The sequence below is a fragment of the Ornithorhynchus anatinus genome, chromosome 14 (assembly GCF_004115215.2).
Source record: "Ornithorhynchus anatinus isolate Pmale09 chromosome 14, mOrnAna1.pri.v4, whole genome shotgun sequence".
NCBI classification, from domain to species: domain Eukaryota; kingdom Metazoa; phylum Chordata; class Mammalia; order Monotremata; family Ornithorhynchidae; genus Ornithorhynchus; species Ornithorhynchus anatinus.
In genome coordinates, this window is record NC_041741.1 from 3,699,972 (window position 1) to 3,726,157 (window position 26,186).

At 48.4% G+C, this 26,186-nt stretch overlaps 1 long non-coding RNA gene across 1 annotated transcript in view; it reads left to right on the top strand.

Moving 5' to 3' along the window:
• The first annotated feature begins 6,526 nt into the window (after window positions 1-6,526).
• Window positions 6,527-26,186, top strand: part of LOC114816482 — a 53,501-nt gene continuing 33,841 nt past the window's right edge. The window contains exon 1 of the long non-coding RNA XR_003764262.1: window positions 6,527-6,628. This is a non-coding gene — a long non-coding RNA (uncharacterized LOC114816482). The remainder of the gene's footprint in view (window positions 6,629-26,186) is intronic.

The following is a 26,186-nucleotide window of genomic DNA, read 5'->3' on the forward strand; positions in this document are numbered from 1 at the left end:
AAAACTCCCTCCTCCTCCATATACACCAGACTACCACCACAGTCTCAATCCCCATTTTACAGATGAGGTAACTGAGGCACAGGGAAATGAAGTGACTGCCCACGCTCACACAGCGGACAAGTGGCAGAGCTGGGATTAGAACCCATGATCTTCTGATTCCCAAGTCTGTACTCTGGCCACTAGACCATGCTGCTTCTCAACAAATATTATTATTATTATTATTATGAAGTAATCAGGTCAGACACAGTCCCTGCCCCTTATGGGGGCTCACGGTTTTAATCCCCATTTTCCAGATGAGGTAACTGAGGCACAGAGAAGTGAAGCCACCTGCCTAAGGTCACACAGCTGGCAAGTGGGAGAGGTGGGATTAGAACCCAGGTCCTTCTGACTCCCAGGCCTGTGCTCTACCCACTAGACCACGCTGCTTCTCAATCAGGGGCATAATTCGCCTGGGGTTACTTGGGAGCCCAGAAGCAGGGGCAGCCCTTGTGGAATAGCATAGGCCGCTCCTGTTGCTGAGGTGCTTCTTTCAGCCTGCTGCCGAGGTGATAAGTTCAGCAGGAAGAGGTGGGCAACTACGGAAGCATGACCTCCGGCTACTTCTCCTCAGGTCTGGCACTCACACTTGGTGGCACCGGGCAGGCCAGAGTTTCTGACAAGAACCGCCTGCCTCCCGTCTCTCCCCACTCCAGTCCATACTTCACTCTGCTGCTCGGGTCATTTTTCTAAAAAAAAAAAACAACCAAAAAAACCCCACCAAACGAAAACAAAAAAACCTTTTAGTTCACGTCTGGACGTTCCTCAAGAACCTCCAGTGGTTGCCCATCCATTTCCCCATCAGATGATTCTCACTCTGCTCCCTCCTACCTGGCTCCACAACCCAGCCCGCACACTTTGCTCCTCCAGCCCCAGCTCGTTCACCTGCCCCGATCTCATCTACCTCACGGCCGATCCCTTTTCCACATTCATTCATTCAATTATATTTACTGAGCCCTTACTGGGCGCAAAGCACCATGCTAAGCACTTGGGAGAGTACAATATAACAACAAAACAGACACAGTCCCTGCCACAATGAGCTCCTCGCTCTAGCCTAAAACTCCCTCACCCTCCATATACACCAGACCACCGCCACCGTCACTTTTGAAGCTTTCGAAGGTCACATCTCCTCCAAGAGGCCTTCCCCAATTAAGCGCTCTTTTCCCCAACCCCCTCTCCCTTCTGCATCGTCCTATGTACTTGGATCTGTACCCTTTGGGCATTTGATTTTCACCCCCACTGCTCCCCTCAGCTCCACAGCACTAATGTCCATATCCATAATTTATTTATTTATATCAATGTCTGTCTCCCTTTCTAGACTGCAACTCGTTATGGACGGGGAAATGTCTACCAACTCTGTGATACTGTACTCTCCCAAGCTCTTACCATAAGTGCTTACGCACGGTAAGTGCTCAATAAATACTATTGATTGAAGAACAACTACCTGCCTCTCGAGGAGTCCCGCTCCTTAATGGATGATGGTATGGATACAAGATGATCAGATAACAATAATAATAATAAATATAGGCTTTGTTAAGTGCTTACTAAGGGCCAGGGACTGTACTAAGCACTGGGGTGGATACAAGCAACTGGCCCGAATCTGGCTCTGTTGCTACTCCGGTTCTTGGTTCAGTTTTGTGGGTGTTCGTTCACCCAGGGATGCAAAGCAGGGACATGAGTACACCAGAGCTCCTGGATGCTGAATAATAATTATGATATTTGTTAAGCGCTTACTATGTGCCAGGCACTGTACAAAGTGCTGAAGACTGGCAAAGGCCCAGGACGTGAACTGGGGCTGCTTCTCTGCCAACTCTCATCTTTGCCAGCCTCCCTTTGCTGCTTTTTTCAGTGGCATTTGTTAAGCGCTTACTAGCCCTGTACTAAACATTGGGGTGGATCCAGGTTAATCAGGTTGAACACAGTCCATGTCCCACATGGGGCTCACAATTGATCCCCCATTTTACCGATGAGGTAACTGAGGCTCAGAGAAATGAAGTGACTGGACTAAGGTGACACAGCAGACAAGTGGCAGAGCCAGGACTAGAATGGTTCTGACTCTCGGGGCCCGCCTGTCAGCGCTTGGGTGAGAGTGCATTTTGATAACAGCAGGCTTGGACAGAGTTGTGCACAGGGAAACTAGATGACCCAGATACATTTACTGGAAGGCAACCCGTAAATGCGAGTAGAATTGGTAATGATATTTATTAAGTATTTACTGAGTGCAATGTCCTGTACTAAGTGCTTGGGAAATACACAGACACTCAAGCCATGGTCCTTTGTCCCCATGGAGTTTATACTCACCTTTGGCATTTAGAAGGGTTCCCAGAGTCCTCCCCGAGTCTGTGACTCAGTCATTTATTTCTCACACACACACTTGCTTATACACAACCAAACACACAGAGGCACAAACATCCTACACACTTATAATGGGGAATTCCATTGCTCTTTGATTTCTTAACTACTTGTTAATTCATTTTGAGGCTGTGGTGAATGTTTCTTAAGAATGCCTTCCCTCTCAAAAATAACAAAGTTCCCCTTGAGAACTGAATAATAAAATTCATCTGTTGGAATGAGTGACTGTCTACAGTTCATTCATTCGTTCATTCAATTCACTCAATCGTATTTATTGAGCGCTTACTGTGTGCAGAGCACTGGACTAAACGCTTGGAAAGTACAATTTGGCAACAGATAGAGACAATCCCTACCCAACAACGGGCTCACAGTCTAAAAGGGGGGGACAGACAACAAAAGAAAGCTAAACAAGTAGACAGGCATCAATACCATCAATATAAATAAATAGAATTCTAGATATATAATATACATATAGAATTATAGATATCCATACATATATGATGTGATATATGCACATCATTAAGAAATGAATAGAATAATAAATATGGACATATATACTCAAGTGCTGTGAGGCGGGGAGGGGGTAGAGCAGAGGGAGGGAGTAGGGACGATGGGAGGGGAGGAGGAGCAGAAGGAAAGGGAGGCTCTTAAGCATAACAATCTACACACCCCAAGAAATGCATTTACATCTTATAAGATACCACATAATCATTACCCCCAGCCAGCATTTCGTTCTAATCTTTATGCCTTTGGTAATTAAGAATTTTTGTCATTTCCAACAAATTGTTCATATGTGCCTAGATTATAATAAGTATTATTATAATTACAATAACAGTATTATAACAAGTTAATAATAACTGTTAAGTGCTTATTATGTGCCAGGCACTGTACTAAGTGCTGGGGTGGCTACAAACAAAGCAGGTTGGACACAGTCCTTTATCCCACATGGGGCTCACAGTCTCAGTTCCCATTTTACAGATGAGGAAACTGAAGCAGAGAGGTTAAGTGATTTGCCCAAGACCACACAGCAGACAAGTGGCGGAGCCGGGATTAGAATCCAGGACCTTCTGACTCCCGGGCCCGTGTTCTATCCACTACACCATGCTGCTTCTCATATGCGTGTGAAAGTCTATGTGGGTGGTATGTATATGGTATGTATCCCCTATTTCCCTTTCCATTTTCCTCTAGACTGTAAGCTCCCTCTAAACTGTGCACTCCTTGTGGGCAGGGAACATGTCTACCAACTCTGTTTTCTGAACTCTCCCAGTGGCCGAGTACAGTGCTCTGCAACACAGTAAGTGCTCAGTAAAATACCATTGATTGAGTGATTGGTGGATTGATTTCTGTCTTTCTCTCCTCTTCCCCAGCTCCAACCGAGCGAGCTGGAGGTCAGGCCATTCCCGGCTTGTCCCCACCCCGCCCCTTCCTCTCAGAGATTCCCCAGGACATCCCCGAGTTTCCCTCAGATTCCGGGGATCCCTCTCTCCTTGGTGATGTAAGGAGGATAATTTGGGGGACTGGTAAATCCACAATCCGCCTATGCTGGCCCTACAGATCTGGTGTTGTGGAGAGATAGACAGTGCCTGAGAAACTCATCTTAAATGGAAATTTCATCATAGTTAGTCACCTCTTACAGTAAGTTGGAATTTACACCCTCAATGCTCTGTTTTCTGGGCCCAGAGCCATGTGTAACAGCTAATACGTTTGCCCTCCCTCTTCTCCCTAGCCGAGGATTTATGTCTCTCCACTTTGTGTGACCACGCATGACTGAGGAGATTTAGGTCAATGATAAGGTGTGGTTGAGGAGAGCCACAGAAGACTGTAAGCTCATTTATGAGCAAGGGAACATGTCTGCTGAATCTTTGGTATTGTACTTTTCTAAGCACTTAGTACAGTGTTCTACACATAGCAAGTGCTCAATAAATACTATTGATTGATTGACTGAGGACCAAAACTCAAGAAAAGACAGTTCTGAGGGCAGCAATAAGAACATTTAAATTGGAACACATCCGTAACAATGAATAGTCCGTGTATGCATGTGGGAGGCAGATGTAAATAAAAATGGATATGGTCTTCAGGGAGATTACCAAACACTTACCTTCCCTCTCGGATGTGCAGTTAACCAAATTTGGACTAACAGTCGATCACTTAAAATTCCATCTTCCTAATAACCATACTTGTGGTATTTCTTAAGCATGCACCATGTTTTGTTTTTGTTTTTGTTTTTACGGTGTCTGTTAAGTGTTTACTATGTGTCAAGCACTGTTCTAAGCACTGGGGTAGATACAAGTTCATCAGGTGGCACATAGTCCCTGTCCCACTTAGGGCTCAGAGTCAAGTATGAAGAACAGGTATTGGAATCCTCATTTTACAGTTGAGGACATTGAGGCACAGGGAAATTAAAGCAGCAAGGCCTAGTGTAAGTACCATGGACCTGGGAATCAGAGGTTCTGGGTTCTAATCCTGGCTCTGCCAGTTGCTTGCTGTGTGACCTTGGTTAAATCACTTAACTTCTCTGGGCCTCATTTTCCTCAACTGTAAAATGGGAATTTGATACCTGTTCTCCCACCTACTTTAAGCCCCCACACGCTGGGGTAGATACCACCAAATCAGGTTGGACCCGATCCCTGTCCCACATGGGGCTCACAGTCTCGAGCCCCATTTTTCAGCTGAGGTAACAGAGGCAAAGAGAAGTGAAGTGACTTGCCCAAGGTCACACAGCAGAGAAGTGGCAGAGTCAGGATTAGAACCCATGATCTTCTGACTCCCAGGATCGTGCTCTATCCACTAGGCCACAAGAGGTTTAGTGACTTATTCATGGTCACACGGCAGGCAAATGGTGGAACCAGAATTAATAATAATAATAACATTGGTATTTGTAAAGCGCTTACTATATGCCAAGCACTGTTCTAAGCGCTGGGTAGATACAAGGTAATCAGGTTGTCCCACATGGGGCTCACAGACTTAATCCCCATTTTACAGATGAGGAAACTGAGGCACAGAGAAGTTAAGTGACTTGCCCAAAGTCACACAGCTGATAAATTAGAACCCAAGTTCCTGACTCCCAGGTCCTGTATTCTTTCCACTAAGTTATGCTGCTTTAGGGCAGGTCCTAAGTATAGGCAAAAGCCTTTTTCAGGTGTCAACGCCAGGTATGTGCTTCTGGAGACGCAGATGTGACATTTTAAAAATACGATGTAGGGTGCAAATATTATCCTGCGACTGGTGAAAATGAGTCAGCACAAGTCCTCTCTATTAATGGCTCGGGGGGTGGGAACATTCCCGAATTTTGCGATCCAAGCGCTTAGTCCAGTGCTCTGCACATCCCAGCTCTGCCACCTGTCAGCTGTGTGACTGTGGGCAAGTCACTTTACTTCTCTGTGCCTCAGTTCCCTCCTCTGTAAAATGGGGATGAAGACTGTGAGCCTCATGTGGGACAACCTGATTATCCTGTATCTTCCCCTGCGCTTAGAACAATGCTCTGCACATAGTAAGCGCTTAACAAACACCATCATCATCATTATTATTATAGTAAGTGCTCAATAAACACTATTGAATGAATGAATTCGCATTGTTAGCTTTCAACATTCTAAGCTGCTTCTTCTAGCTCTGTTTTCTTTCGTTTCCAATTAAAACGATGATCGTTTCCCAAACCACTGGAAGAGGGGCAGACCTGCAAAAGAGGACAAAGAAGCAAGGCTACCCGTTCAGGTTTCCATTGCAGGCGGAACCTAAGATCAAAGGAACCGAAGGGGCAGTCGGAGCGCTATCGGTGGAGCGCCTTTCTCAGGGAACTACATTTCCCAGACGCCTCTGGGAACGAGGGCCAATAGGGAGCCAGGAAGAGGCCTTCGATTCCGGAAATGGGGGGGAAGGGGGCTCCGGGCTGCTGACTCAGCGCTTTGGGGCCTAGTGGGAGAGCTTGGTCCACGTGCTGATTTCTGAGTTGACACCCTGGAGAGTTTTAACCAAAAGTGTCACATTGCATCTTTATGTATACCCATTGCCCTCAGTGTGGAGGAATTGTGCCCTCCCAGGGGGGTAAATTAAAGCACTGTGATGTTGGAAAAATATTCTGGAGGTGCCATGAGTTTTTCTCTGCTTTCTCCCCATCTAACCAGGGCCGCCGATTACACTCAAAGCTGCATGTGGAGAGCAATGGTTGTCTTAAGCCTTGGCACCCAGACTTGAGACACCTTAAAGAGCCCGACACTTAGCAAGAAGCCTTGCAAGATCAAAGGTACCAAAGGGAACCCAATCAAGTCTTTAATTCCTTTCCCAGAAGCCAAAGGCTGAGCGGGATTCAGCTTTCCGCTTCTTTTATGCTATCTAAACAACCCGTCGGATGGGATTTTTCAGAAATCCATTTGGATTCAGTTATCTGCCATTTACTTCTTCTGCAAGGTGTCGTTCTGGGCACAAAGTGTAAAAAAAGAATGTTCTGTTTGCATTTCATGTCTCAGTGGCATAGGTGGTGGATAGGGAGTTGTGAATTTGTTTATGAATGCTGTATTGAACTTGGAATATTAGGACAGGCAAGTGGGCTCAAAAGAAGATTTCTTTGAGGTGGGTTGAATTACATGGTGATTGCACAGTTGTCCCTTTCATTGTGGGAATTGGACCAAGATGTTGATATTTTAGGAACGATCTAGGTGGTTTGTGCACAGAATATTAGCCCACTGGGAGGACTTCAGGTTGGAAAATGATTGTATCAGATCTGGAAAAATTACTGATCCCACTATCAAGGCGTGCCTGGAAAATGCTGCCTGCCTCAGGGCTGTGCTTTTTTCGATATAAGATAGCCAGTCATCAGAGGGGCAGATTACCACTGAAAGTAGGTGTCCCCTTCAAATGGATTCGAAACTGGATGCTGTTTCCTCCTCACTTGCTACCGTACATATTTCTTGTAAAAGATTTTGCATCAGTACATAAAATAGTAGTAGTTATTTGGGCCACAGGTGTAGCGTGCAGAATCAGATTGGACACAGTTCAGCAGTTTATGAGCACTTAGAGTTCAAGACTGTTCAAAGCCTTGGACACTCAGAGAAAGGAGGAGGAGGCATTTATGTTTATATATTGAGTCCCCATTTTACAAATGAGGTCATTGCGGCCCAGGAAATTAAGGGTTTGGTTTTTTTTGGGGGGGAAGGGGCATTTGTTAAGCTCTTATTGTGTGTCACTGTTCTAAGTGCTGGTATAGGTACAAGGTAATCAAATTGGACACAGTCCATGCCCCGCATGGGGCTCACAGTCTTAATCCCCATTTACCAGATGAGGAACCTGAGGCCCAAAGAAGAAAAGTGACTTTCCCCAGGTCACACAGAGAAGTAGTGGAGCCAGAATTAGAACCCAGGTCGTTCTGATTTCTAGGCCCACCCTCTAACCATTAAACCACCCTGCTTCTCTTTCAATTGGAAGGCCCCCTGGGGAGTGTTAACCCATCTAAGGAAAGTGTCATAATCGGATTGACAAAGGCCCCCTTGGCTGTGTGAAGGAAGGGAAGGTTAGATTAGACAGGGCAGGGTTGAGTTCTTAGCTAGGAGGGATGTAAGTGAGGGGGCGTGGCAGCCCAGAATGGCTTTGCAGGGGGGTTGGGAGGCCCCCAATGTCAGGGCACCTTGGTGGGGCTGACATGGGAGTGAGGGGAAGAGCAGAGGGAAAGTCCCTGCGGTTACTTGCGGTGTTTGTATACAAGTGAAAGGAGGACAGGAAGTTAACGAGAGGATGTGGAGGACACCGCTGATGGCCGTCAGAATAAGTGAGGCAGGAGGGGCTGGCACTGGGGATAGATTTATCTCCAGACCCTCGAGCCCAGCCAGGGTTTGAGGCAGCCTGTGACCGCTGGGAGGGTTGGCTAGGCCGGAGCTGGGTCCCCTCTTTTGGGTCCTTGGTTGCCTCACTCACAAGGCATTCAATAGTATTTATTGAGTGCTTACTATGTGCAGAGCACTGTACTAAGCGCTTGGAATGAACAAGTCGGCAACAGATAGAGACAGTCCCTGCCGTTTGACGGGCTTACAGTCTAATCGACGGGCTTACAGTCTAATCGGCATGTGCCCAGGTGGTCCATGGGCTGCAGGAACTAATAATAATGTAATAATGTTGGTATTTGTTAAGCGCTTACTATGTGCTGATCACTGTTCTAAGCCCTGGGGTAGATACAAGGTCATCAGGTTGTCCCACGTGGGGCTCCCAGTCTTAATCCCCATTTTACAGATGAGGTAACTGAGGCACCGAGAAGTTAAGTGACTTGCCCAAAGTCACACAGCTGACAGGTGGCGGAGATTCCCAGGATCCTCCGGGACAGCCACCAGATTGTGCCTCCCTTAGACCACCTCGGTTCAGTCACCTCAGGCCCCGGTGGTCCCACCCGTCCTGACGAGCGGGAATCCGGCAGCCCCCGCCAGGCGGAAAGGATCGGAGCGGTTGCCCGCGTGAACTTGTCCGCTGGCCCCTCACACTCCTGCCGTGTGGAGTCTTGTTCACTGAGATAGGTGAGGCTCCTAAGAGCACAGTTTGGTGACGGGAAATCTGCCGCTAGTTGGCTGGGAGATGGGAAGAGATTTTAAGTGTGGAACCCCTCCCACTCCCCCGGGATGCCCCTGCTGACTCCGCAGCCGAGGAATCACTCTCCAAGCTAGGCCGCCCTCTACTCTGGAAATGAGCCCCAGGCCGGTCCGTGGGATGCAGGCCAGGACTCAGACCTGGCCAGAGGTGCCGCCACAGCCTCCTCGCCCTCCTCCCCTGCCTCCGGCCCCTCTCCACTCCTGCTCAGGCTTTGCTCCATCACCGCCCACATCCGGCTTTTTCGAATGTTACAAGACTCACCCAAACCTCCAGGGGCCTCCCATTTCCCTTAGCATCGAGCAGGTACTTCTGACCATTAGCTTCAAGGCCATTGCACCCTTCCCCTCCTCCTTACTCTTCCTCCCCCTTCACCGACTAAGCTCCTGCTCCAGCCCTTCCCTCCCTCCAAATCCACCTTCCTACTGCCTCTCTCTGTCAAGCTTTCGCCTCTTACCCATCTCTCGCATCCTTCCTCTGGCCAGGAACTCCCTTCCCTTGCAAATCCAATGGACCCCCAACTCTCCATCCACCTATCGATGCCTGTTTACTTGTTTTGATGTCTGTCTCCCGCCTTCTAGACTGGGAGCCTGTTATGGGGAGGGTTTGTCTCTCTTTGTTGCTGAATTGTACTTTCCAAGAGCTTAGTAAAGTGCTCTGCACACTCAATGAATGCGATTGAATGAATGACTCAATCAGTGGTATTTTTTGAGCGCCTACAGCGTGCAGAGCACTGTAAAAAGAGCTTGGGAGAGTCAAAACCCCTCTGAAAACCCATCTCTTCCAGAAAACCTTTTTCCATTTAATTTTGCCACTTCTTCCCTTATCATTTTAGTATACACAGTTATCCTCAGCGCTCATGTATATAGCAATTGATATCCGTCTTATTTATTTACCTTAACATGCTCTTGCTCCTACCAGTTGTATCCTTGCTCTATGCAGTGCTCTCATTACGTGTAAATCATTTTGTATCTGCCTGTTTTCCCATTAGATCGGAAGCCCCCTGAAGGGCTTTTGAAGCTTCTTTTGCTTTGATTAACCTCACCAATGGTCCAGTACAGTGCAGTTTGCCCAGTAGGTGCTCAGCAGTCAGTCATATTTACTGAGCGCTTACTATGTGCAGAATAACAATAAACAGACCTATTCCCTACCCACAATGACCTTATAGTCTGTTGATCATCTGAGCACTTGAATATGCTTGGCTGGGGGACAGACGGTCAGAGTTCAGTCTCTTTTCCCATCCTGTCCTATACTAAGATCCTAAGTGGAATACCGGGGGGCTCCGAGGGGGGCATTAGGGCGCTCTTGATGGGAGTCATGGGGCTTATGTCTTTAATCAATCCATCAATCGTATTTATTGAATGCTTGCTGGGTGCATAACACTGTACTCGGCACTTGGGAGAGTGCAGGGTAACAATATAACGTAATATGTTTCCCCCTTTTGGACTGCGAGCCCATTGTGAGGTAGGGATTGTCTCTATGTGTTGCAAAATTGTACTTTCCAAGCACTTAGTACAGTGCTCTGCACACAGTAAGCGCTCAATAAATACGATTGAATGAATTAATGACTATAACAGACCCATTCCCTGCCCACATCGAGTTTACGGTCATTACAGTATAGAGCGGGAGACCTGTGACCTGTGTGAAAGAACTGAGCGGTGTGGGCCAGTGGAAAGCACATGGAGCTGGAAGTCTAGAGACCTGGGTTCTAGCCCCAGTTTGGCCCCTGGCCAGGCGTGTAACTTTGAGCAGGTCCCTTAACCTCTCTGGGCTTCACCTACTCCCTCAGTATCCCTCCCCTTCCTGCCCTCCTAGGGCTGCTGGGAGGATAAAAATGAGATCATTGACCTGAATGTGCTTTGGAAAAATGAAAGAGAACTCTACACATATAAAGAATGGTTGTTCGCCTCATTACATGTCTATCTGGCTCCGGCTAGGGTGGGGTGCCGATCCCCAGAATCCCGAGGAGCAGGATTGGGAAGGACAGATGACAGTTTTCTCTCCCCGCCCCTTCCCGATGGAGCTGGGCAGGGCCCAAAGAGCAAAATCCACGTATGGACAGAGCCGTGGAGGAAAGCTAAGGGTTAATTATCATTATTATGGTATTTGTTAAGCGCTTACTTTGGGCCAAACACTGTGCTATATTTAGGGGTAGATTCTAGGTACTGTACTAAGCGCTTGGGAGAGTACAATATAACAACTTAACAGACACGTTCCCCGCAAACAACGAGCTTACAGTCTATTCACAGGGTCGGATATAATGGAAGCGGACGGGACACAGTCCCAGACCCTCATGGGAGTCATAATTGAAGGCGGATGGAGAAGCAATATTGAATCCTCATTTTACAGATGAAGAAACTTAGATACAGAGAAGCTAAGTTACTTGCCCAAGGTGATAGACGAGGCTAGTGATGGTGGAGTCAGAGACCTTGACTCCCAGGCTCGGCTCTTCCCACTAGGCCACTCTGCTTCCCCCGTACTGGGGGTGCCGGGTCTTCCCAGGCTCCTGTCCCCTGGAGCCCACGGGGCGGGCGGATAGTCCAGACTACAGTCTTTCCCATTAATTCATTCAGTTGTATTTCCTGAGCACTTACTGTTTGCAGAGCTCTGTACTAGGTGTTCAGGAGAGTACAATATAATAATAAACAGACACATTCCCTGCCCCTTACGAATTTACTCTGTGGACCTGGGTGCCCTGTTGAGCCTGGATAAGATGGAGGAGGGACAGGGAGGCCAAGCCAGGGCACTGGTCTGATTGGCCTGGGAGAGTGGGGACAGGGCAAGGTACCCAGGGGGAGAGAGAGGCTGACAGTCGGGGACTGGGATCTGGCCTTCTCTTTCTTTTCCTCTAGCTCTCACATCCCATCTTGTACTCTGTCTCCCTCCCTCTCCTGGAGTCCCATTGCCCTACTCCCTGGGGAAGAGAGCAGCGGGATGGAAAGATGGTGGGAAGGGTCACAGAAGCCGGGGGGGAAGAAGTATGGGAATTCTGGAAATTGGAGAGGTGTGCAGAGGAGTGAAGTGGAGAGGGGATTTCCCCTTGCCCCACCTCCCACGAGCCACCCCAAGAGGTGCGAGTCGACCCAAGACCCTTCCACAGAAGGACCTCCGACCCAGGCCTCTGGAACCACTATGGGCTGGGGATGAGACCCCTTTAGACTGTAAACTCCTCGTGGGCAGGAGACACGGCTACCAAATCTGGGGCAGGGTAGGAGAAGCAGCGTGGCTTAGTGGAAAGAGCCCAGGCCTGGGAGTCAGAGGTCATGGGTTCTAATTCCAGCTCTGCCATTGTGTCAGCTGTGTGACTTTGGGCAAGTCACTTAACTTCTCTGTGCTTCAGTTACTTCATCTGTAAAATGGGGGTTAAAACTGTGAGCCCCATGTGGGACAACCGGATTACCATGTATCTACCCCAGTGCTTAGAACAGTGCTGGGCACATAGTAAGCGCTTAACAAATACCAACATTATTATTATTACCCTCCCAGCTGCTTAGTACAGTGCTCTGCACACACGGGATGTGCTCAGTAAATGCGATTGATTGATTGACTGATCGATCATGGGGGCAGAGTTGGGGAAATGACCAAGCCAGGGCTATTTTATTCTGTGTCAGTTGCTCCTTTTTGAGGCCGGAATGTGTGAAACCCATTCCACGGCTCTGATTCACGGTCCACTTGAGTTCCTGTGATGGAATTTTGACAGAGACCAGAAGAATTTCAGTGAGTGGAAACATATGCTGTGGGGCACTGAAAATTTCTTTTACTGACATTGGGAGCTACGGTAAGGCAGGATGTGAGGAAGAACAGCCAATAGACATACGGTCGTTTCATCTGCGATCTATCCCGCCTCGCTCAAGTAAATCGTAGAAAATGAAAGCCGGAGGGCCTCAGACCAGAAATGATTGACAGTGGCCATTTAGGTGTACCTGGCCAGCTGCTTTAATTGTGACCCTTATGAGGGCCAGGGACCAGAGGAGAAGCAGCATGGCCTGGTCGATAAAACCCGGGTGTGGGAGTCAGAAGGACCTTGGTTCTAATCTTGGCTCCGCCGCTTGGCCTCTGTGTGACCTTGGGTAAGTCATTTCAGTTCTCTGGGCCTCAGTTACCTCCTCTGTAAAATGGGGGTTAAGGCTGCGGGGGACAGGGACTGGGTCCAACCTGATTACCTTTTATCTACAATGCCTGGCACATAGTAGCTGCTGAACAAATACCATTAAGAACAATGTCTGATTCTCACCTTTATTCACTCTCACTCTCCTGGTGTTTAGTACGGTGGTCTGCACACAGTTGGCACTTGGCACAAAGTAAGTGCTTAACAAATACCACAGTTATTATTAGCAATAATAATGATAATAAATACTGTTACTACTACTAGCTGCTGGAACGGGAGGGTCAGATTGGCCTGGCATGGACTTTGCAGGGAAAGGATGGCCAGTAATCAGGTTTTCTAGTGGACAGTCTGGTTTTCAATCAATTACTGATATTATGCATCCAGCACTCACTGGGTGCGGTGCACTGTACTAAGCACTTGGGAGAATATGATACAACAGAGTTGGTATGTATGTGCCCTGCCCACAAGGAGCTTTCAATCTACAGGGGGCTTCAAGAGGCTTTCCCTGACTAAGCCCTCCTTCCCTCTTCTCCCACTCCTTTCTGTATCACCCTGACCGGGCTCCCTTTATTCATCCCCCCCTCCCATTCACCCAGCACTTATGTCCATATCCACAATTTATTTATTTATATTAATTTCTGTCTCCCCCTCTAGACTGTGAGTTCGTCATGGGCAAGGAATATGTCTATTACTATATCGTCCTCTCCCAAGTGCCTAGTACAGTATGCTGCACCCAGTAAGCTCTCAGTAAATATGATTGACTGACGGACTGATCGTCGGCTTCCAATCCAGTGTCTGATGCTTTTCGGCCCTTTTGAAAAGCATCAGCGTCCATCTTCCTCACGCTGTCGAGTTCCACAGGTTGGATGCAGCAACAGAGTTCTTAGGGATCTGTGTGGACTACACCAAAGGTGTGAGGCAGGAGAGGGGGCGTCAGGAGTGTCCCCAAAGAGATGCTCTAGGGTGGTGGGGTGACATGATGGTCTGAGGAAGGCGAGCAAGGCACCCTCCTGGCCTCTGGAACGGTCTCACCTGAGACTCAGAACTCTCTGACTCACAAGGAGGAGAAGCTGGTGGGATGGTGGTATCATTATTATTATTATAATTGTTATTATTATTACATCAAGTGCTTACTATATGGCAGGCACTGCAGTAAGCACTGGGGTAGATACAAGCTAATCAGAGTGGACCCAGTCCCTGTCCCACATGGGGCTCACAGTCTTCATCCCCATTTTGACAGATGAGGGACCTGAGGCCCAGAGAAGTGAGGTGACTTGCCCAAGGTCTCACAGCAGACAAGTAGCTTAGAACCCAGGCCTGGGCTCTGTCCATTAGACCATGCTGCTTCTCATGCTGCTGTACCCCCAGGAGGCATTCAGTAAACTCCATCGAACGAGGGAACAGATTTACCCCTTGAAGGCTGAACCATAGTTTTGACTGTTCACACCGTCTGGGCCTGCACTTTTTTTTTAATGGTATTTTTTAAGCGCTTACTATGTGCCAGACACTTTACTAAGTGCTAGGGTAGATACAGAGCAATCAGGTTGGACACAGTCCGTGTCCCAGTTGGGGCTCACCATCTTAATTCCCATTTTACAGAAGAGGTAACTGAGGCCCAGAGAAGTGAAGCGACTTGCCCGGGGTCACCCAGCAGACATGTGACGGAGCCGGGACCTGGACCCAGGCTCTTCTGACTGGCACATTCTCTATCTGCTAGCCCGTGCTGCTTCTCCAGTTAATCAGCCAATGGTGCTTTCATGTGTTCCTGAGGAAACCCATGTGCTCCCAGCGTTCAGGGACCCCACAGTCGTACAAGGGAGTATTTAAAGAGCGAATATTTTTTAAAAATATTTAGAGTGACTGTTTCTCAATATAAAAGTACACAGGGGCTCAACTAGCTAAGTTTATCTATACCAGGAACCCAGTTTAGAAAGAGATATGGGCTTGGAGTGGACGGGGGAGGGATGCTTATGGGCAGAGAGACTGAGGAAAACCTGACTCCCAGGCCTGTGCTCCCGCCACTAGGCCGTACTGATTTAGCCAGGACCACGTCGAGATAGGGCCTGTGGCAGGATCTTTCTCCGGGTCCCCGGCCCAGGCCCTAAGCAGCTGACAGATGCCTGCTTTTTTCTTTTAATGGTATTTGTTAAGCACCTACTAAGCACCAATCACTTTACTAAGCACTGGGGTAGACACAAACTCATCAGGTTTTTCACAGCCCTATCCCACATAGGGCTCCCAGTCTTAATCCCTATTTTCCAAATGAGGGAACCGAGGTTCAGAGAAGTGAAGGGAGTCACTCCAGGTCACCTGGCAGACAGGTGGCGGCACCAGGATTAGAACCCAGGTTCCTCTGACTCCCAGGCCCCGGGCTCTAGCCACTAAGCGTATCGCTGCCGCGTCTCGGTTCACTGCTGAGAAATGGCTCTGAGAGCCAGCGTCTCTGACCCGGGGAGGACCTATCCCAGACGGGTTCCAAAGAAGCCTCTTGCGAACTTGGCAAAGCGTCCTCGGCTTGTGCAACTCTGAGGGAGAGGACGTTTGGTCTCCAGTTCCGCCTGCCTGCTTGATCCCCTCTGGGAATTCTGTTTCAAAAAGATTACTAGGAAGAGCAGAGGAAAAATAGCTTTGTGTGGCTGGGGGTCGGGGTGGGGAGGAAGGGAGGGCTGGAGTTGGGAAAGGTAACACTGGTCAAGACCTCAGTGGCCATGGCCCTAGGTCAGGGAGGTAGAAAGCTGCCTTTTTTTATGGAATTTCTTAAATGCTTACCATGTGTCGAACACTGTTCTAATAGTAATTGTGGTATTTGTTAAGTGCTTACTATGTGCCAGGCACTATACTAAGCGCGGGGGTGGATACAAGCAAATCGGGTTGGATGCAGTCCCTGTCCCATGTGGGGCTCACAGTCTCCATCCCCATTTAACAGAGGAGGTAGCTGAGGCCCAGAGGATGAAGGGACTTGCCCCAGGTCATACAGCAGGCAAGAGGTAGAACTGGGATTAGAACCCATGACCTTCTGACTCCCAGGCCTCTGTTCTGTCCACTACACCAAGCACTGGGGTGGGACACAGAACCTGCCCCATGTGGGGCTCGCCATCTAAACGTGAGCTTTGTGTGTTTCCAAAGCGAGCTGGGTCACTGTCTCCGCCCTGCTCCCCATCAGTCGCTAGTATTTATTGGACGCCCACTATGTGCAGAGTACTGTGTGCATGCCGGAGAGGGATTGGGATGAAGGCCACGGCCATGCTGGTCATGGTGGTGGCATCAGCCACCGGCTCTCTCCACCACTGATTCCTGCAGCGCAGTGGTTCCCCGAGCACTGAGCAGCTCAGGAGCAGCGAGGCCCAATTAATCCATCAGTGGTATCTATTGAGTGCTTACTCCGTGCAGAGCACTGGACTAAGCACTTGGGAGGAGAGTCCAAAATAACCGAGTCGGTAAACACATTCCCTGCCCAAAAGGAGCTGACAGCATAGAGGTCCAGGAGAAGGGGCACCGCGCCATGAGGCAGGAGACCCAGGTTCTAAACCTGGCCCAGCCCCTTGTCAGTCTGTCAATCAGTTGTACTTATCGAGCACTTACTGTGAAAATTCTCTGGAAACACATACCAGAAAGACTTGATGACGGAAGAGGGGACGTTCTGAAGAAAGTGTGTCCATGGAATCGCTACGAGTGGGAAACAACTCGACGGCATTTGAAGGAGACGACTGTGTGCGGAGCCCCGTACTAAGCGTTCGGGAAAGGGCGACAATATAACAGACACATTCCCTGCCCACCAGGAGCTGACAGTCTAGAGGGGGAGACGGACATGAATAGAAATGAAGAAATGGCAGATATGGGCATAAGTGCCGTGGGGCTGGGAGCGGGGAGATGAATAAAAGGAGCAAGTCAGGGCAATGCAGAAGGGAGTGCTCTGTCCCACAGGAGCATGTGGCGTAACCTCTCTGGGCCTCAGTTTTACCCTCTTCGACTAGTAGCTTCTGGTGGGAGAGGGACCATATCTGATCTGATAATCTTCTATTTTTTCGGGTGTTCAACAACAGGGCTGGGCACATAGTAAGCACTCAATACATAGCATGCACAATACTAGAGGAACAGGTTTTGTTGCTTCCTGTTTTTTACCCTTCATGGTATTTATTAGTAAAAACTAGTTATGGTATTTGTTAAGTACTTACTCTGTGCCAGGCACTGTACAAAGCTCTGAGGGGATACAAGCTAATAGGGTTGGACACAGTCCCTGTCCCACATGGGGCTCACTGTCTCAATCCCCGTTTTACAGATGAGGTAACTGAGGCCCAGGGAATGAAGTGACTTGCCCAAGGTCACCAAGCAGACAAGAGGCAGAGCCGGTATTGGAATCCATGACCTTCTGACTCCCAGGCCCACACTGCGCCGGGCACTGTCAGTTCTTGCTGTCCCCTCACCTTCCCCACTCCAGCTTCCTGAAATTTGTTCCAGTGGTCAGCGAGAACGGTTTCTCTCCAACTAGTCCCGGCATCTGCCCTGCTCCATCAGGGCGACAGTCGGCTCAGCTCTGTGGGTAGAGGGCAGACATCAAAATATTTGCGCTGAGCCGAGTGGATGAGTTTTGCCTTGAAACAGTGCAGTCTAATGGATAGAGCCTGGGCCTGGGAGTCAGAAGGACCTGAGTTCTAATCCCGGCTCCTCTGCTTGTCAGCTGCGTGACCTTGGGCAAGTCAATTCACTCCTCTGGACCGCAGTTACCTCATCTTTAAAATGGGGATTAAGACTCTGAGCCCCATGTCGAGCAGGGACTGTGTCCAAAACCATTACCTCGTATCTACCCCAGCGCTTGGAACGGTGGCTGGCACATAGTAACCGCTTAACAAATACTATTATTGTCATCATTATTACGATTATCATTGTGTTGTGTGGCAGATTGTCACTGTGTGTGTGTGTGTGTGTGTGTGTGTAGGGTGTTCCTCCTGCATATGCACATTTGTTAAGTGCTTATTGTGTGCCATGTACTGTACTAAGCATTGGTGTGGACACAAGCAGTCGGGTTTGATAAAGTCCCGGTCCCATGTGGGGCTCACAGTCTCAATCCCCAGTTTTCAGATGAGGTAACTGAGGCCCAGAGAAGTGAAGTGACAAGTGGTGGAACCTGGATTAGAACCCATGTCTTTCTGACTCCCAGGCCCAGGCTCTATCCACTACAGTGTGCTGCTTCTCTATGTGCCAGGAGCAGGGGGGTGGCCGGGGTTGTTAGGGAGTTACGGGGAAGGTAAAGAGCCAGGTGGTGGGTTGGGGGTGTGTATGTGACACTGCTTTGGTCCCCACCATCCAGCTGTGGACAAAGCTGGAGTGTCCTGTTGGTGTACTTGTTTACATTAATGTCTGCCTCCGCCTCTAGACTGGAAGCTCATTGCGGGTAGGGAACGTGCCTATCAACTCTGTTGTATTGGACTCTTCCAAGCAGTTAGTACAGGGATCTGCACACAGTAAGTGCTCAAGAAATCCTGATGATGATGATGATGATGATGAAAGTACTTGTTTAATCCTTGCGAAAGACCAAAATCAGCCTGGCTTAATTGATTGAAGAAGGAAAAAAATCCTTGGGAGCTAGATGTTTTCCCAGAACAGAACTGTATAACCTTCACAGTTTAGGGCCAGCTTATGCGAAAGGCCAAAAATTCCTTAAAGACCTCAGTTAAAATTCTTCTTTTGAGAGGATTTCTGACTAGAGAAATTAATCGGTTTTGAGGCCCTATTAATGGGGAAGGGAGGGGGTCCCAGAGGCTAGCCGCTCTGGGTCCTGCCCGGCATCTTGATTTTCAGGTCCCAGCCCCGCTCCCTTCTGGCCCCCACTGCTCAGGAGCATGGCAGTCAGAGCATGGGCTAGGGTCAGTGGTCCCTTCTATCCCTGGAGAGTCACTCAAGAAGAACCGTGAGGGTGACGTCTTCTGGTTGGGCCACGGGCCCGGCCTCAGACCCCAGCAGCTTCACGGGAGTATCAGCGGCCAGTGGCCTGGGAGTCAGAAAGAGCTGGGTTCTAATCCTGCCTCCGCCAGTTGTCTGCTGCGTGACCGTGGACAAGTCCCTTCACTTCTCTGGGCCTCAGTGACCTCATCTGTACAAGTGGGGGTGAAGACTGTGAGCCCCATGAGGGACAGACTCGGTCCAACCTGATTAGCTTGTATCTACCCTAGCTCTTAGAACGGTGCTTCCGTGGCTCAGTGGAAAGAGCATGGGCTTTGGAGTCAGGGGTCATGAGTTCGAATCCCAGCTCTGCCACTTGTCAGCTGTGTGACTGTGGGCAAGTCACTTAACTTCTCTGTGCCTCAGTTACCTCATCTGTAAAATGGGGATTAAGACTGTGAGCCCCACGTGGGACAACCTGATTCCCCTGTGTCTACCCCAGCGCTTAGAACAGTGCTCTGCATATAGTAAGCACTTAACAAATACCAACGTTATTATTATAGTGCTTTACAAATGCCATCATTTATATTATTCTTATTTAGGGGGCCGACAGGAGCCGGAAGTTGAATTAGGCCTGGAGGACCTGTACAGAAGCGTCTCCAGAGCCCTTGTTGAAAGAGGCAGAAGAGCCATTTTTCTAGTAAAAACACTGAAGGAAAGTCAATCAATAATTCAGTGGTCTTTATTGAGCACTTACTTGGTGCAGAGCACAGTATTAAGTGCTTGGGAGAGGACAGTATGACAGAGTTTGTAAACAGGTTCCCTGCCCACAAGGAGCTGACACTCTAGAGGGGGAGCCAGATGTTGAAATAGAGTATGGAGAGGGTAAATAGTATAAGAATATTTACATAAGACCTGTGGGGCCAGGGTGCTTGATGAGTGTACAACCAAGTGTGTAGTCGACGCAGGAAGGAGGACTGATAGGGGAAATCAAGGGCTTAGTCCGGGAAGTCTTCTTGGAGGAGTTGTGATTTTACATCCAAGATACAGAAGGGAAGGGCAGAAATATCCCCACCTTCAGGTATTACATTGTAGAAAAAGGAATTATGCTAAAATACAAACCCTACTTCAGGAAAAAGCTGCCAGAGGAGGTCAATCAAAGTCAAGTAGTAAATGCCTACTGTGTGCAAAATCACTGTACTCGGTTCTAGGAAAAAAACTGTAGGTGTGAGCATTAGACATTGTCCCTGACCCCCAAGGAACTTTCAATAATTGTGGTATTTGTTAAGCTCCTACTGTGTGCCAGGCACTGTACTAAGTGCTTGATTGAATTAAAAGCAAATCGGATTGGACACAGTCCCTGTCTCACATGGGGCTCACAGTCTTAATCCCCATTTTCCAGATCAGGGAACTGAGGCCCAGAGAAGTGAAGCGACTTGCCCAAGGTCACACAGCAGACAAAGGGCAAAGACGGGATTAGATACCAGGTCTTTCAGACTCCCAGGCCCATGCTCTATCCACCAGGCCATGCTGCTTCTCATCTGTCTCAGTCTGAGACAGACACACAGGGAAAGGTGAAGCAAGAAGAAGCCCCTAAACAACACGAAAGACCAGATGGGTAGAATAAGAGTAGTGGGGGTGGCTAGAGGAGCAGTTTCAGCCTTCCTGTGGCTCTGAGCCCAACCCTCACAACCGTAAGAAAGCTGGAGACTTTAAGAAACACCATTTTGGAAAATTGGCTACCGTCTGAGCCAAAGGACAAACAGATAGAAACTGCGGGGCTGAGTAGGTGAGGAACCGAGGTCATCGGAGCAGAAAAGCCCATCTTTCAGAAACAATAATTCAGCTGGGAAGAACGAAGAAACTCCGAAGGAGCAGCAAAGTCAGCACAAACAGGAAGTGAAGCTGGCCAGAAACTGGGTGGAGGTGAGGGCACACCTCCTTGTAAAGGTGAGAAAGTCAGTAAAAAAAAAAAAAAAAAAACACCTTGAAAATCCATACAACAGATCAAAAGCAGACAGTTGGAAAGGGATGTTGGGGGAGGAGGGGAGTAGTTGAGGGGGACAGCAGCCCCAGGGGGACTAGGAAAGGCCTTCCCCAATGAACCCCCTTTTCCCTGGCTCACTATTCCATCGGTGTCATCTCTACACTTGGATCTGCGAACTTTGGACAGTTGATATTCGATCCACCCTCAACCCCACAAACACTTACATACATATCTTTAAATTCTATATTCTAAATTACTCCTTCATATGAATGTCTGTCTTCCGCTCTAAACTGTCAGCTCGTTCTGGGCAGAGCAGGTGTCTGCTAATTCTGTTGTAGTGTTCTCTCCCAAGAGCTTAGTGCAGTGCTCTGCACATAGTAGGGGCTCGATAAATGCCATTGATGGATTGATTGATTGGGAGAGCTCCCAGCCCCTTTCCTCATCCTGCTACAGATGGATCAGAGGCCTAGGAGCCACTTGCAGAAGTCTCTCAGGGAGGTTTGGACCGAATGAATAAGCAGGAGGTGAGCAAAGTCCAGGGACTGGACACCCTGGACGGCAGTGACCTCCAGCGGGAATCAATCAGCCAATCAGCTGTATGTATTGAGCGCTTAACTGTGGGCAGGCAACTGTGCTAAGCACTTGGGAGAATACACTTGAGAAGTAGCGTACTCTACTGAGTAGAGCACGATCTGGGAGTCAGAAGGACCTGGTGTGACCATGGACAGGTCACTGTATATATTTTCATTGCCCTATTTATTTTGTTAATGAATTGTACACCGCCTTGACTCTAATTAGTTGCCATTGTTTTTACGAGATGTTCTTCCCCTTGACTCTATTTATTGCCATTGTTCTTGTCTGTCTGTCTCCCCCGATTAGACTGTAAACCCGTCAAACGGCAGGGACTGTCTCTATCTGTTGCCGACTTGTTCATTCCAAGCGCTTAGTACAGTGCTCTGCACATAGTAAGTGCTCAATAAATAAATACTATTGAACTTCCTTTCTCTGGGCCTCAGTTCCCTCATCTGTAAAATGGGGATTAAGACTGGAAGCCCTATGTGGGGCAAGGGACTGTGTCCAACCTCATTGCCTTGTATCTACCCCAGCGCTTAATACAGCGCCTGGCACATTGTAAGCTTTTAACAAATACCACAATTCATTCATTCAGTCATACTTATTGAACACTTACTGTGGGCAGAGCACTATACTAGCTCCATGGGAGAGTATAACAAACAGATACAATCCCTGCCCACAATGAACTTACAGTCTAGAGAGGGAGACAGACATGAATATAAATAAATAAATGACAGAGGTGGATGGATATAAGTGGTGTGGGCCCGGGCGGGGGGATGAATAAAGGGAGCAAGTCAGGGCAATGCAGGAAGGAATGAGAGAAGAGGAAAGGAGGGCTTGGTCAGGGAAGGCCTCTTTGAGGAGATGGGCCTTCAGGAAGACTTTGAAGGTGGGAGAGTCATTGTTGGTCAGATATGAGGAGGGAGAGCGTTCCAGACCAGAAGCAGGATGTGGGCGAGAGGTCGGCGGTGAGAAAGATGAAACCAATGTACTGTGAAAAGGTTAGCATTATCATTATTGTTATTATTATTACAGTTATTACACTGTAACAATATGAGAGACTTTCCCTGCCCAGAACAAAGAGCCGGGAGGCTCTGCCACAGACTCCCTGCCTGACATTGGGCAAGTCACCTCAGCTCCCTGGGCTGGGGGCAGGAGGGGCCATCTCCCCACCTCACATGGATAAATGGACCCGCTGAGGAGGAAGCGAGGTCATCGGTGTGAAAGTGCTCCAGAGAAACCAGGCCACCCACTGAACTCACAGCGTCCTTACGACAGCGACCTCAGGGACCTGATCAAACTTAGAGATGACACCGGGGAGTGCCAGGCAGGCGGGTGAAACCTGGCATTTCCAGCTCACACCAGGCCGGGGCCTGGCAGGTACCATTAGGAGGTCAAAGGGTGAACCTGAGACTTGCCAACCAGGGCATTTCTGTTTCATACCTGGCATATTAGTAATAATTGTGATGTTTGTTAAGCGCTTACTGTGCCAGGTACTGTACTAAGTGCTGGGGTAGGTTCAAGGTGACTGGGTTGGACACAGTCCCTGTCCCACATGGGGCTCACTGTCTTAATCTCCGTTTTAATAATAATAATAATGATAATGATGGCATTTGTTAAGTGCTTACTATGTGCCAAGCACTGTTCTAAGTGCTGGGTAGATACATGGTAATCAGGTTGTCCCACATGGGGCTCACAGTCTTAATCCCCATTTTACAGATGAGATAACAGAGGCACAGAGAAATTAAGGGCAGATGAGGGAACTGAAGGTCAGAGAAGTGAAGTGACTTGCCCAAAGTCACACAACAGACAAGTGGCAGAGCTGGGATTAGAACCCAGCTCTTTCTGACTCCCAGGCCTGTGCTCTATCCATTTGGCCACACTGCTTCCCTAATAGACTCTTCTGGGCCAATCACACAGTTTGCACCTGCAGTAGCATGTAATAATAATAATAATAGTGTTACTTATTAAGCGCCTACTATGTGCCAGGCACAGTACTAAGCACTGGAGTAAATACAAGGCAGATTGGACACACCTCCTGTCCCACAAGGTGCCCCAGTCTAAGGGAGAGGGAGAATAGGAATTTAATTCCCGTTTTACAAATGAGAAAATTGAGACAGAGAAGTGAATGAAGTGACTTGCCCGAGACCTCACGGCAGACAGGTGGCAGAGCCAGGATTAGAACCCAGATCCTTCTGACTCCCAGACCCATGTTCTATCCACTAGGCTATGCTGCTTTTCGGTTTCCCAGCGGCATTCCAACCAAAACCAGCAGTGAAAAGAACTGTCCGGGCAAAGCGGAGGGCAGAGTTCGGTTTTCACAAGCCTTCCAATGGGGGTTCCCCGTAACTGGTGTTCGAAAGCTCGAGTGATCTTGGAGTTGGGGGTGGGGAAGGACATTTCATGGCACTAGGACTTGATTAATATTGGGAGGAGATGTAGCCCGGACCCCAGACTCGGGAGGGACCCCACCAAAAGCGTGGGAAGGCTCGAAGCAAGGTTCTGCCTTGGTGTCAGTGCATTTCTTCTGTTTGTCTGATCCTGTGGTTAAGCAGGGGGAGGTTGATTCTGCTCCCTCAAGTTTGCTCAAAACCACTGAGGGCTGACTTCAGGGTTTTGACATTACTCTGCTCTTCGCTCTTTGCCCTTTGAACAGCGGAATTAAGGCTCAGAAGTGTGAACTCATGTGACTTCCTTTCTTTAGAGACCCATCCGTGCAGTCAGTCGGTTTAAATCATTTTAGAGAGGATCAGCAAACTCTGGTCCCTGATGGGATCAAGTTCAGAAATCCTGGGACATGGGAAATGCACTTTCATTCAGTCGTATTTATTGAACACTTATTAAGCACTGTGCTAAGCACTTGGGGAAGTACAATAGAGCAATAAACAGACACATTCCCTCCTCACAACGAGGGTCAATCCGGTGGACCACCCTGCTCAATATTTTATGTCTCTCGTTGGCTCCGAATCTGTTGCCAAATTGCACTTTCAAAGTGCTTAGTACAGTGGTCTGCACACAGTGAGTGCTCAGTAAATGCGACTGAATGAGTGAAAGGGATATTGAGGCGGAACAGTGTAATGCTTGACCTCGTGCAAGATCGTCAGATCCCGAAAAAGGTCTGTCCCACACAGGGGTAATGAGAATAATGATGGTATTTGTTAAGTGCTTACTCTGTGCCAGGCACTGTACTAAGAACTGGGGTGGATACAAGAAAATCATGTTGGGCACAGTCCCTGCCCCATGTGGGGTTCCAAGTCTCAATCCCCATTTTCCAGATGAGGTAACTGAGGCCCAGAGAAGTGAAGTGACTTGTCCAGGATCACACAGCATGCAAGTGATGGATCCAGGATTAGAACCTATGCCCATATGCCTCCCAGGCCCGTGGTCTCTCCACTATACCAAGCTGCTTTGCCAAGGTAGGAAGGGCAGGTAATTGCAACGTGGCTTAGTGGAAAGAGCCTGGGCTTCGGAGTCAGAGGTCATGGGTTTGACTCCCGGCTCTGCCGGTTGTCAGCTGTGTGACTGTGGGCAAGTCACTTAACTTCTCTGTGCCTCAGTTACCTCATCTGTAAAATGGGGAATAACTGTGAGCCTCATGTGGGACAACCTGATTACCCTGTATCTCCCCCAGCGCCTAGAACAGTGCTCTGCACATGGTAAGCGCTTAACAAATACCAACATTATTATCATTATTATTATTCTTAATTTAGCACCATTTTCCAGAGAAGGAAACGGAAGCCCAGGAAGGTTAACTGATTTCCTGAGGCCACACAACCGGCGGGGCACAGCTGGGCCTGAAACCTAGATCAGGTGCCAGGCTCTGAACATCAGGCTTTATTGCCTCAAGATATATCACCTAACAACACAGTCTTTCCTTCTCAAGTCCATAATGTTTCCTCAGATATCAACCCACCAATCTTATTTATTGAGCACTTATTGTATGCAGAGCTCTGCCCTCAGCACTTGGAAGAGTGTAAACTCATTATGGGCCGGGATAGTGTCTCCTAATTCTTTTGTACTGTACTCTTCCAAGTGCTTAGTGCAGTTCTCTGCACACTGTAAGCCCTCAGTAAATACCACTGATTGAGTGATTGCTCTGCACCGAGTAAGTGCTCAGTAAATACCACTGATTGATTGACTGATTATAATTTAACAAAGTTGGTAGACATGTTTCCTGCCCACAAGAGCTTACTGATAAATATTTCTAGATGATCCTTCTTTCAGTGTGTACGAGCCCTTCTTAAGCTTTCACTACTTTCCATCTGCACAACTTCCTGTCGGTTTAAATACTTTGGAGTCAATGTTTAGGAGTTCTTTTTGCTTTATAAATAGTTTACCTTACAGTCACTTGTCTGCTTTATGATCTTGGGCAAGTCGGTTCCCCTCTCTGTGCCTCAGTTCCCTCATCTGTAAAAAGAGGATTAAGACCGCGAGCCCTAGGTGGGACATGGTATGGACTGTGTCCAACCTGATTATCTTGTATCTACCCTAGCGCTTAGTACAGTGCCTGGCAAATAGTGCGTGCTTAACAAATGCCATTAAAAAAAAGATGGGGGGGGGCAAACCCGAGCAAACCCAGGGGACTCACCTGACACTGGGTGAAGTCCAGCTGGTAACGGTCCACTAATCAATCGATGCTATTTATTGAGCGCTTACAGGGTACAGAGCACTGTACTAAGCGCTTGG